At 48.3% G+C, this 12,177-nt stretch overlaps 4 non-coding genes and 1 pseudogene across 4 annotated transcripts; all 5 read left to right on the forward strand.

Moving 5' to 3' along the window:
• The first annotated feature begins 2,566 nt into the window (after nucleotides 1–2,566).
• Nucleotides 2,567–2,740, forward strand: LOC130304527 (U2 spliceosomal RNA; annotated as a pseudogene).
• Nucleotides 2,741–4,834: 2,094 nt separating this feature from the next.
• On the forward strand, nucleotides 4,835–5,025 carry LOC130304500 (U2 spliceosomal RNA). The gene has a single exon (XR_008854259.1). It is a non-coding gene; the product is annotated as a U2 spliceosomal RNA (small nuclear RNA).
• A 2,098-nt stretch (nucleotides 5,026–7,123) lies between these two features.
• On the forward strand, nucleotides 7,124–7,314 carry LOC130304501 (U2 spliceosomal RNA). Its single transcript, XR_008854260.1, has one exon. It is a non-coding gene; the product is annotated as a U2 spliceosomal RNA (small nuclear RNA).
• Nucleotides 7,315–9,405: 2,091 nt separating this feature from the next.
• LOC130304502 (U2 spliceosomal RNA) lies at nucleotides 9,406–9,596 on the forward strand. Its single transcript, XR_008854261.1, has one exon. It is a non-coding gene; the product is annotated as a U2 spliceosomal RNA (small nuclear RNA).
• A 2,095-nt stretch (nucleotides 9,597–11,691) lies between these two features.
• LOC130304503 (U2 spliceosomal RNA) lies at nucleotides 11,692–11,882 on the forward strand. The gene has a single exon (XR_008854262.1). It is a non-coding gene; the product is annotated as a U2 spliceosomal RNA (small nuclear RNA).
• Nucleotides 11,883–12,177: the final 295 nt, after the last annotated feature.

The following is a 12,177-nucleotide window of genomic DNA, read 5'->3' on the forward strand; positions in this document are numbered from 1 at the left end:
TCTTTCTTTTTCAGGAAGCTCCATGCCGGCCACACGCCCCTGACTGAGCTACGAGATGAGACCGGACACATGAGGAGCGGCAAGGAGGAAGTGATGGGGGTCGTCCACGACTTCTACAGCAACCTCTACGCCCCCAAGTCATCCGACCCCGAAGCCGCCGAGAGGTTCCTGTCAGGTGTCACTAACGTTGTTGATCCCGCAGGTGCGGCGGCTATGGACGATCCCTTGACGGTGGGGGAGCTGCTCTCTGCCGCTAAATCCTTTAAGCCCGGCAGGACCCCGGGCAGTGACGGTCTCCCGGCCGAGCTCTACGTAGCGCTGGGTGACCTGATCTGTCCGGACCTGTTGGAGGTGTACGAGGAGATGGTGGTGGGGGGCAGAATGCCTCCGTCGTTGAGGGAAGGGATGATCACGATCTTGTATAAGCGGAAGGGGGAGAGATGTGACCTGAAAAACTGGCGTCCCATCTCTCTCCTGAACGTGGACTACAAGATCCTCGCCAAGGTGCTGGCCAACAGGCTGAAACCTGTCATGGGGCAGATCGTCCATCCGGACCAGACCTGCAGCATTCCTGGCCGCAGGATTGCTGACAGCCTTGCCCTTGTGAGAGACACGGTCCATTACATCCAGGACCGCGGGGGCCGCGCCGCTCTGGTCAGCTTAGATCAGGAGAAGGCGTTCGACCGTGTCTCCCACGCATTCATGGACAGGGTTTTGCGCAGGCTGGGTCTGGGGAAGATGTTTTGCTCTTTTGTTAACGTTATGTATTTTGACATTTACAGCACGGTGTTGGTGAACGGCTGGAAGACTGACCCCTTTCCTATTCTTTCAGGGGTTAGACAAGGCTGCCCTCTTTCACCTCTCCTTTTTGTTTGTGTTATAGAGCTCTTCGCTGAGACTATCCGGCAGAATGGAGAGATCAGAGGGATCACCGCACCAGGACCAGATCGCCACGAGGTCAAGTGCTCGCTCTACATGGACGACGTGACCGTCTTCTGCGCTGACCAGCGTTCGGTGACTGCACTCGTCCAGACCTGCGAGGACTTCGGCAGAGCTTCGGGGGCAAAAGTCAACTGCGGGAAGTCGGAGGCCATGCTCTTCGGGGAATGGCACCTGGCTTCTTCCGCCCCCTTCCCCTTTGCTGTCAAGCCGGACTTCATTCAAATTCTTGGAGTCTGGTTCGGGAAGGAAGGAGCGGCCCTTAAGTCTTGGCAAGACCGACTAGGAAGGATAAACTCGAAGATCGGACTGTGGAGCTCCAGAAAGCTCACGATGGAAGGCAAGGCACTTGTCCTGCGGAGTGAAGTTTTGCCTGTGCTCCAATATACCGCACAGGCCTGGCCTCCCCATACCACCGTTTGCAAGGCCATCACCCGGACAGTGTTTGGCTTCGTCTGGGGCAAAATGGACAGAGTCAAGAGGACCGTGATGTACAAGGAACCCCGCAAGGGTGGGAAGGGAATACCCGACATCCCCGCTCTGCTGAGGGCCTCCTTTGCATGTGTCACGGTGCAGCGGACTCTTGTAGAAAAGACTGGCTCAGCGGGCAGGTCCATGTCTCGCTTGCTTCTCATGCCCCTCTGGAGACAGCTGGGCTGGGACAAGTGGGACAGCTCCATCCCTTACAACTGGAACACTCCCTGGTTCTATGGGGATGTTGTCCGGTTTGTGAGGGAGCACCAGCTGGAAGGACTGAAACCAGACCTATGGAAGCCGAAGACAATCCACAAGCTCATCCGAGCTAAGGACTTGACCGAGCTGGTTCCGGGACTCCCCGCAGCCACTGCAGAGACAGTTTGGAACAATGTGGCCTCAAAGCGGCTTACCAATGGACACAAGGACTTGTCGTGGATGGCCGTCATGGGAGGTCTCTCTCTCAGGTCATTCATGCATGCCCGCAACCTGTGCAAGACCCGGTACTGCCCCCGTTGCCCCTACGTGGAGGAAACATCTTTCCACGTGTTTTGGCAGTGCCCCTTTGCACAGGGTCTGTTGGACGCCCTAGAACATGAACTCAGAGACTCAGTGCCCAGGAGCTGCCTATCGTACCATTCGGTGCTTTACGGCCTGTTCCCTGGGACCCACGACGTGGAGGCCATCCAGGAGGCCTGGCGCCTTATGAACTGTTTTAAGGACGCAGTGTGGCTTGCCAGGAACCGCCTCGTGATCAACAGGGAAAACATGTCCGTCCGGGACTGCCGCAGGTTCATCAAGAACCTGCTTAGAGACTATTACATCTTGGACAGCTCGGCCGTTGATGAGGAAGAAGAGGAGTGAAGACCCCTCTCCTTCTCCCATGTCTCCCTGAAGATACAGCCCAACAGTTTGGCCCTGTGATCCGCCCCCTCCCTACCCCCACATAGTCGCCCACACCCCTACCCCGATCACAGATTGTATTATTTGGTTTTTGTTTGATCTCTTGTGCTTTTCTATTGCAGGATTGAGCTGAATGTTAGAGTAGCATGGTGTGCGATGTATAGCTTAGGGAACCTTTGCTGTGTATTGTACTATCATGCTTTGTGTGACTGTAATTTATTGTACGACTTGTAATGACTGAACGGAAAATAAAGCTCTTTCAATCAAAAAATCTGTTCTTATCAGTTTAATATCTGATACGTCCCCTATCTGGGGACCATATATTAAATGGATTTTTGAGAACGGGGGCCGATTTCGAAGCTTGCTTCCGTCGCCCTATGCATTGACCCGATATGGCAGTATCTTCGGGTACAGTGCACCACCCCCTTACAGGGTTAAAAAGAAAGATTCCTACTTTCATTGCTACCTGCTTGCTGGCTAGCCAGCTAGCCAGCCCTGTGGGCCTTGCTGCTGCTGCAGCCAAAAAACAAAAGGTGGTGCTGCTGCTGCTTCTGCTGCTTCTGCTTCTGCTTGTGTCTGGCCCCTGTTGGAGCGTCCAGGCACAGGACTTCTGCTGCTGCTGACTAAATGGCCTCCTTAATTGGATCATTTGAGTAGCCAGCACACCTGTGCAGGTAGGGCATGACATGATAGGCAGCTGCCTTGATAGCGGGTGGGTGCTGAATGTTCCTAATTGACAAAATAAGATTAATGCTTATGAAGAAATATAAAATCTCATCCCTTCCCCAATATCGCGCCACACCCCTACCCCTTAATTCCCTGGTTGAACGTGATGGACATATGTCTTTTTTCGACCGTACTAACTATGTAACTATGTAACATAACATGGGGGGGGGGGGGGGGGGGTCTCCTGGCTGTTCACACAGGTGTGTCATTGCTGTACATTGACCATGCATTGCTTCTGTGGTATTGCAAAGGCAAAGACAAATGCTTCCAGCCATCCATTGCACTAATGGATTGGTCATCAGCTGGCTGTCTATGTCCCGCATCAATATAGACCAAAGTACAGAGGGTTAGGCTATGCTATTGTGCACCTACCTGATGCATCAGAAGGTGCGAGGCCCTTGCTAAATTCTGTGCACAGACTTTGAGATCTATGCTTTAGACTGTATCTAAACCTGCTCCAACATGGACTGACATTCTGGCCTACTTTCAGCCGATGCGACTTGTCTGTCGCTGAACAGTCGCTTTTTATGTATTCAGCACCTATGTATAATGTTGTAAAAATGCTCTAGAAGCTAAAGTCGCAGAAATGTCACACATATTTGGCCTGCAACTTTCTGTGCGACAAATTCAGACAGGAAAAATCAGTATAAATCCTTAGAAAATTATCCCCCAGTGTCTCCATCTGCTGGCGGTATTGAATAAGCATTGCTGCACTGATGGGGTATGCATTAGACGAAAAAAAAGAAGAAAAAGAAGAATAATACGCCCAGAAAAGAGGCGAAAAGGAGAAAAACGTAAAAAAACGTGAAAAAAAAGTAAGAGGAAGAGAAGGGAAAAAAAGGTGGAAATGGGTTTAAAAGTGATTTCGGCGGAGAAATATATATATATATATATATATATATATATATATATATATATATGCGCACACACACACATAGATATAAACGTATTCTCCGTTGAGATATTGCAGCCGCTGCTGTGTCCAGGCCCAGGAGCCTTAGCACTGTGCTGTGATGTCACTCAATACCACTGACATCACTAGGTGTAAACAACATCTCTCCTTTGCTGTGTATGTGACTATGGAGCTGTTTGGTGATGTCGTCTATTACGGCCTTCATAGAAGCAACAGGAGATTGTTGCATCCATCTTGAACCCTCAGAACTACAGTGCTATGATGTCACTCACTTCCACAGGCCTTGCAGAGTGTAAACAACAACAACCCAGCTTTGTTGTGTATGTAACCAAAGGGATTTGTGATGTCACCTAGAACCTTCACAGCAGCGACAGCTTTATGAGGAGCATCAGCACTGCTCTGCCTGAGCAGAACCATCACCGCCATAGGTTGTCAAATAACCCGGATTTAACCCACACAGGTAAGTCCAATGGGGTGCAGGCATGTCCTCTATGCTTACAGCTTCCCGTGGGTGTTGGTTTGATACCGTTTGGGGACAGCCAAGGAGGCATCTGCAGGCAACAAAGGTAGGTGTGTGCTTGTGTGTGTGTTTCCTATGCAGATCCTAAGCCCAGTGTCACATGCAAGTAGGAGGAGTAAGAAGGGTTCCTGGCAAATCCGGGTTATGGATTGCATTTAAAAAGGCCCCGTGGGAGTGCAATGGGCCCCTGTCTTGCTGCTTAGCAATAATGGTATGGGTTTAGGTTCTGCTGTGTGTACTGGTGGTTGACTGCCCCCCAGCCCAGAGTGTGCATGGAAAATTGTCTGGCAGCCTCCCTGACAGCAAGCAGTGATAGTGCCCATGAAGGGGACCTTGTTGGGCCCGCCCCTTTCACGGTTATCGCTTCTCGGCCTTTTGGCTAAGATCAAGTGTAGTATCTGTTCTTATCAGTTTAATATCTGATACGTCCCCTATCTGGGGACCATATATTAAATGGATTTTTGAGAACGGGGGCCGATTTCGAAGCTTGCTTCCGTCGCCCTATGCATTGACCCGATATGGCAGTATCTTCGGGTACAGTGCACCACCCCCTTACAGGGTTAAAAAGAAAGATTCCTACTTTCATTGCTACCTGCTTGCTGGCTAGCCAGCTAGCCAGCCCTGTGGGCCTTGCTGCTGCTGCAGCCAAAAAACAAAAGGTGGTGCTGCTGCTGCTTCTGCTGCTTCTGCTTCTGCTTGTGTCTGGCCCCTGTTGGAGCGTCCAGGCACAGGACTTCTGCTGCTGCTGACTAAATGGCCTCCTTAATTGGATCATTTGAGTAGCCAGCACACCTGTGCAGGTAGGGCATGACATGATAGGCAGCTGCCTTGATAGCGGGTGAGTGCTGAATGTTCCTAATTGACAAAATAAGATTAATGCTTATGAAGAAATATAAAATCTCATCCCTTCCCCAATATCGCGCCACACCCCTACCCCTTAATTCCCTGGTTGAACGTGATGGACATATGTCTTTTTTCGACCGTACTAACTATGTAACTATGTAACATAACATGGGGGGGGGGGGGGGGGGGTCTCCTGGCTGTTCACACAGGTGTGTCATTGCTGTACATTGACCATGCATTGCTTCTGTGGTATTGCAAAGGCAAAGACAAATGCTTCCAGCCATCCATTGCACTAATGGATTGGTCATCAGCTGGCTGTCTATGTCCCGCATCAATATAGACCAAAGTACAGAGGGTTAGGCTATGCTATTGTGCACCTACCTGATGCATCAGAAGGTGCGAGGCCCTTGCTAAATTCTGTGCACAGACTTTGAGATCTATGCTTTAGACTGTATCTAAACCTGCTCCAACATGGACTGACATTCTGGCCTACTTTCAGCCGATGCGACTTGTCTGTCGCTGAACAGTCGCTTTTTATGTATTCAGCACCTATGTATAATGTTGTAAAAATGCTCTAGAAGCTAAAGTCGCAGAAATGTCACACATATTTGGCCTGCAACTTTCTGTGCGACAAATTCAGACAGGAAAAATCAGTATAAATCCTTAGAAAATTATCCCCCAGTGTCTCCATCTGCTGGCGGTATTGAATAAGCATTGCTGCACTGATGGGGTATGCATTAGACGAAAAAAAAGAAGAAAAAGAAGAATAATACGCCCAGAAAAGAGGCGAAAAGGAGAAAAACGTAAAAAAACGTGAAAAAAAAGTAAGAGGAAGAGAAGGGAAAAAAAGGTGGAAATGGGTTTAAAAGTGATTTCGGCGGAGAAATATATATATATATATATATATATATATATATATATATATATATATATGCGCACACACACACATAGATATAAACGTATTCTCCGTTGAGATATTGCAGCCGCTGCTGTGTCCAGGCCCAGGAGCCTTAGCACTGTGCTGTGATGTCACTCAATACCACTGACATCACTAGGTGTAAACAACATCTCTCCTTTGCTGTGTATGTGACTATGGAGCTGTTTGGTGATGTCGTCTATTACGGCCTTCATAGAAGCAACAGGAGATTGTTGCATCCATCTTGAACCCTCAGAACTACAGTGCTATGATGTCACTCACTTCCACAGGCCTTGCAGAGTGTAAACAACAACAACCCAGCTTTGTTGTGTATGTAACCAAAGGGATTTGTGATGTCACCTAGAACCTTCACAGCAGCGACAGCTTTATGAGGAGCATCAGCACTGCTCTGCCTGAGCAGAACCATCACCGCCATAGGTTGTCAAATAACCCGGATTTAACCCACACAGGTAAGTCCAATGGGGTGCAGGCATGTCCTCTATGCTTACAGCTTCCCGTGGGTGTTGGTTTGATACCGTTTGGGGACAGCCAAGGAGGCATCTGCAGGCAACAAAGGTAGGTGTGTGCTTGTGTGTGTGTTTCCTATGCAGATCCTAAGCCCAGTGTCACATGCAAGTAGGAGGAGTAAGAAGGGTTCCTGGCAAATCCGGGTTATGGATTGCATTTAAAAAGGCCCCGTGGGAGTGCAATGGGCCCCTGTCTTGCTGCTTAGCAATAATGGTATGGGTTTAGGTTCTGCTGTGTGTACTGGTGGTTGACTGCCCCCCAGCCCAGAGTGTGCATGGAAAATTGTCTGGCAGCCTCCCTGACAGCAAGCAGTGATAGTGCCCATGAAGGGGACCTTGTTGGGCCCGCCCCTTTCACGGTTATCGCTTCTCGGCCTTTTGGCTAAGATCAAGTGTAGTATCTGTTCTTATCAGTTTAATATCTGATACGTCCCCTATCTGGGGACCATATATTAAATGGATTTTTGAGAACGGGGGCCGATTTCGAAGCTTGCTTCCGTCGCCCTATGCATTGACCCGATATGGCAGTATCTTCGGGTACAGTGCACCACCCCCTTACAGGGTTAAAAAGAAAGATTCCTACTTTCATTGCTACCTGCTTGCTGGCTAGCCAGCTAGCCAGCCCTGTGGGCCTTGCTGCTGCTGCAGCCAAAAAACAAAAGGTGGTGCTGCTGCTGCTTCTGCTGCTTCTGCTTCTGCTTGTGTCTGGCCCCTGTTGGAGCGTCCAGGCACAGGACTTCTGCTGCTGCTGACTAAATGGCCTCCTTAATTGGATCATTTGAGTAGCCAGCACACCTGTGCAGGTAGGGCATGACATGATAGGCAGCTGCCTTGATAGCGGGTGGGTGCTGAATGTTCCTAATTGACAAAATAAGATTAATGCTTATGAAGAAATATAAAATCTCATCCCTTCCCCAATATCGCGCCACACCCCTACCCCTTAATTCCCTGGTTGAACGTGATGGACATATGTCTTTTTTCGACCGTACTAACTATGTAACTATGTAACATAACATGGGGGGGGGGGGGTCTCCTGGCTGTTCACACAGGTGTGTCATTGCTGTACATTGACCATGCATTGCTTCTGTGGTATTGCAAAGGCAAAGACAAATGCTTCCAGCCATCCATTGCACTAATGGATTGGTCATCAGCTGGCTGTCTATGTCCCGCATCAATATAGACCAAAGTACAGAGGGTTAGGCTATGCTATTGTGCACCTACCTGATGCATCAGAAGGTGCGAGGCCCTTGCTAAATTCTGTGCACAGACTTTGAGATCTATGCTTTAGACTGTATCTAAACCTGCTCCAACATGGACTGACATTCTGGCCTACTTTCAGCCGATGCGACTTGTCTGTCGCTGAACAGTCGCTTTTTATGTATTCAGCACCTATGTATAATGTTGTAAAAATGCTCTAGAAGCTAAAGTCGCAGAAATGTCACACATATTTGGCCTGCAACTTTCTGTGCGACAAATTCAGACAGGAAAAATCAGTATAAATCCTTAGAAAATTATCCCCCAGTGTCTCCATCTGCTGGCGGTATTGAATAAGCATTGCTGCACTGATGGGGTATGCATTAGACGAAAAAAAAGAAGAAAAAGAAGAATAATACGCCCAGAAAAGAGGCGAAAAGGAGAAAAACGTAAAAAAACGTGAAAAAAAAGTAAGAGGAAGAGAAGGGAAAAAAAGGTGGAAATGGGTTTAAAAGTGATTTCGGCGGAGAATATATATATATATATATATATATATATATATATATATATATATATATGCGCACACACACACATAGATATAAACGTATTCTCCGTTGAGATATTGCAGCCGCTGCTGTGTCCAGGCCCAGGAGCCTTAGCACTGTGCTGTGATGTCACTCAATACCACTGACATCACTAGGTGTAAACAACATCTCTCCTTTGCTGTGTATGTGACTATGGAGCTGTTTGGTGATGTCGTCTATTACGGCCTTCATAGAAGCAACAGGAGATTGTTGCATCCATCTTGAACCCTCAGAACTACAGTGCTATGATGTCACTCACTTCCACAGGCATTGCAGAGTGTAAACAACAACAACCCAGCTTTGTTGTGTATGTAACCAAAGGGATTTGTGATGTCACCTAGAACCTTCACAGCAGCGACAGCTTTATGAGGAGCATCAGCACTGCTCTGCCTGAGCAGAACCATCACCGCCATAGGTTGTCAAATAACCCGGATTTAACCCACACAGGTAAGTCCAATGGGGTGCAGGCATGTCCTCTATGCTTACAGCTTCCCGTGGGTGTTGGTTTGATACCGTTTGGGGACAGCCAAGGAGGCATCTGCAGGCAACAAAGGTAGGTGTGTGCTTGTGTGTGTGTTTCCTATGCAGATCCTAAGCCCAGTGTCACATGCAAGTAGGAGGAGTAAGAAGGGTTCCTGGCAAATCCGGGTTATGGATTGCATTTAAAAAGGCCCCGTGGGAGTGCAATGGGCCCCTGTCTTGCTGCTTAGCAATAATGGTATGGGTTTAGGTTCTGCTGTGTGTACTGGTGGTTGACTGCCCCCCAGCCCAGAGTGTGCATGGAAAATTGTCTGGCAGCCTCCCTGACAGCAAGCAGTGATAGTGCCCATGAAGGGGACCTTGTTGGGCCCGCCCCTTTCACGGTTATCGCTTCTCGGCCTTTTGGCTAAGATCAAGTGTAGTATCTGTTCTTATCAGTTTAATATCTGATACGTCCCCTATCTGGGGACCATATATTAAATGGATTTTTGAGAACGGGGGCCGATTTCGAAGCTTGCTTCCGTCGCCCTATGCATTGACCCGATATGGCAGTATCTTCGGGTACAGTGCACCACCCCCTTACAGGGTTAAAAAGAAAGATTCCTACTTTCATTGCTACCTGCTTGCTGGCTAGCCAGCTAGCCAGCCCTGTGGGCCTTGCTGCTGCTGCAGCCAAAAAACAAAAGGTGGTGCTGCTGCTGCTTCTGCTGCTTCTGCTTCTGCTTGTGTCTGGCCCCTGTTGGAGCGTCCAGGCACAGGACTTCTGCTGCTGCTGACTAAATGGCCTCCTTAATTGGATCATTTGAGTAGCCAGCACACCTGTGCAGGTAGGGCATGACATGATAGGCAGCTGCCTTGATAGCGGGTGGGTGCTGAATGTTCCTAATTGACAAAATAAGATTAATGCTTATGAAGAAATATAAAATCTCATCCCTTCCCCAATATCGCGCCACACCCCTACCCCTTAATTCCCTGGTTGAACGTGATGGACATATGTCTTTTTTCGACCGTACTAACTATGTAACTATGTAACATAACATGGGGGGGGGGGGGGGGTCTCCTGGCTGTTCACACAGGTGTGTCATTGCTGTACATTGACCATGCATTGCTTCTGTGGTATTGCAAAGGCAAAGACAAATGCTTCCAGCCATCCATTGCACTAATGGATTGGTCATCAGCTGGCTGTCTATGTCCCGCATCAATATAGACCAAAGTACAGAGGGTTAGGCTATGCTATTGTGCACCTACCTGATGCATCAGAAGGTGCGAGGCCCTTGCTAAATTCTGTGCACAGACTTTGAGATCTATGCTTTAGACTGTATCTAAACCTGCTCCAACATGGACTGACATTCTGGCCTACTTTCAGCCGATGCGACTTGTCTGTCGCTGAACAGTCGCTTTTTATGTATTCAGCACCTATGTATAATGTTGTAAAAATGCTCTAGAAGCTAAAGTCGCAGAAATGTCACACATATTTGGCCTGCAACTTTCTGTGCGACAAATTCAGACAGGAAAAATCAGTATAAATCCTTAGAAAATTATCCCCCAGTGTCTCCATCTGCTGGCGGTATTGAATAAGCATTGCTGCACTGATGGGGTATGCATTAGACGAAAAAAAAGAAGAAAAAGAAGAATAATACGCCCAGAAAAGAGGCGAAAAGGAGAAAAACGTAAAAAAACGTGAAAAAAAAGTAAGAGGAAGAGAAGGGAAAAAAAGGTGGAAATGGGTTTAAAAGTGATTTCGGCGGAGAAATATATATATATATATATATATATATATATATATATATATATATATATGCGCACACACACACATAGATATAAACGTATTCTCCGTTGAGATATTGCAGCCGCTGCTGTGTCCAGGCCCAGGAGCCTTAGCACTGTGCTGTGATGTCACTCAATACCACTGACATCACTAGGTGTAAACAACATCTCTCCTTTGCTGTGTATGTGACTATGGAGCTGTTTGGTGATGTCGTCTATTACGGCCTTCATAGAAGCAACAGGAGATTGTTGCATCCATCTTGAACCCTCAGAACTACAGTGCTATGATGTCACTCACTTCCACAGGCCTTGCAGAGTGTAAACAACAACAACCCAGCTTTGTTGTGTATGTAACCAAAGGGATTTGTGATGTCACCTAGAACCTTCACAGCAGCGACAGCTTTATGAGGAGCATCAGCACTGCTCTGCCTGAGCAGAACCATCACCGCCATAGGTTGTCAAATAACCCGGATTTAACCCACACAGGTAAGTCCAATGGGGTGCAGGCATGTCCTCTATGCTTACAGCTTCCCGTGGGTGTTGGTTTGATACCGTTTGGGGACAGCCAAGGAGGCATCTGCAGGCAACAAAGGTAGGTGTGTGCTTGTGTGTGTGTTTCCTATGCAGATCCTAAGCCCAGTGTCACATGCAAGTAGGAGGAGTAAGAAGGGTTCCTGGCAAATCCGGGTTATGGATTGCATTTAAAAAGGCCCCGTGGGAGTGCAATGGGCCCCTGTCTTGCTGCTTAGCAATAATGGTATGGGTTTAGGTTCTGCTGTGTGTACTGGTGGTTGACTGCCCCCCAGCCCAGAGTGTGCATGGAAAATTGTCTGGCAGCCTCCCTGACAGCAAGCAGTGATAGTGCCCATGAAGGGGACCTTGTTGGGCCCGCCCCTTTCACGGTTATCGCTTCTCGGCCTTTTGGCTAAGATCAAGTGTAGTATCTGTTCTTATCAGTTTAATATCTGATACGTCCCCTATCTGGGGACCATATATTAAATGGATTTTTGAGAACGGGGGCCGATTTCGAAGCTTGCTTCCGTCGCCCTATGCATTGACCCGATATGGCAGTATCTTCGGGTACAGTGCACCACCCCCTTACAGGGTTAAAAAGAAAGATTCCTACTTTCATTGCTACCTGCTTGCTGGCTAGCCAGCTAGCCAGCCCTGTGGGCCTTGCTGCTGCTGCAGCCAAAAAACAAAAGGTGGTGCTGCTGCTGCTTCTGCTGCTTCTGCTTCTGCTTGTGTCTGGCCCCTGTTGGAGCGTCCAGGCACAGGACTTCTGCTGCTGCTGACTAAATGGCCTCCTTAATTGGATCATTTGAGTAGCCAGCACACCTGTGCAGGTAGGGCATGACATGATAGGCAGCTGCCTTGATAGCGGGTGGGTG

Source organism: Hyla sarda, unplaced genomic scaffold (genome assembly GCF_029499605.1).
Source record: "Hyla sarda isolate aHylSar1 unplaced genomic scaffold, aHylSar1.hap1 scaffold_1279, whole genome shotgun sequence".
Classification (NCBI taxonomy): Eukaryota; Metazoa; Chordata; class Amphibia; order Anura; family Hylidae; genus Hyla; species Hyla sarda.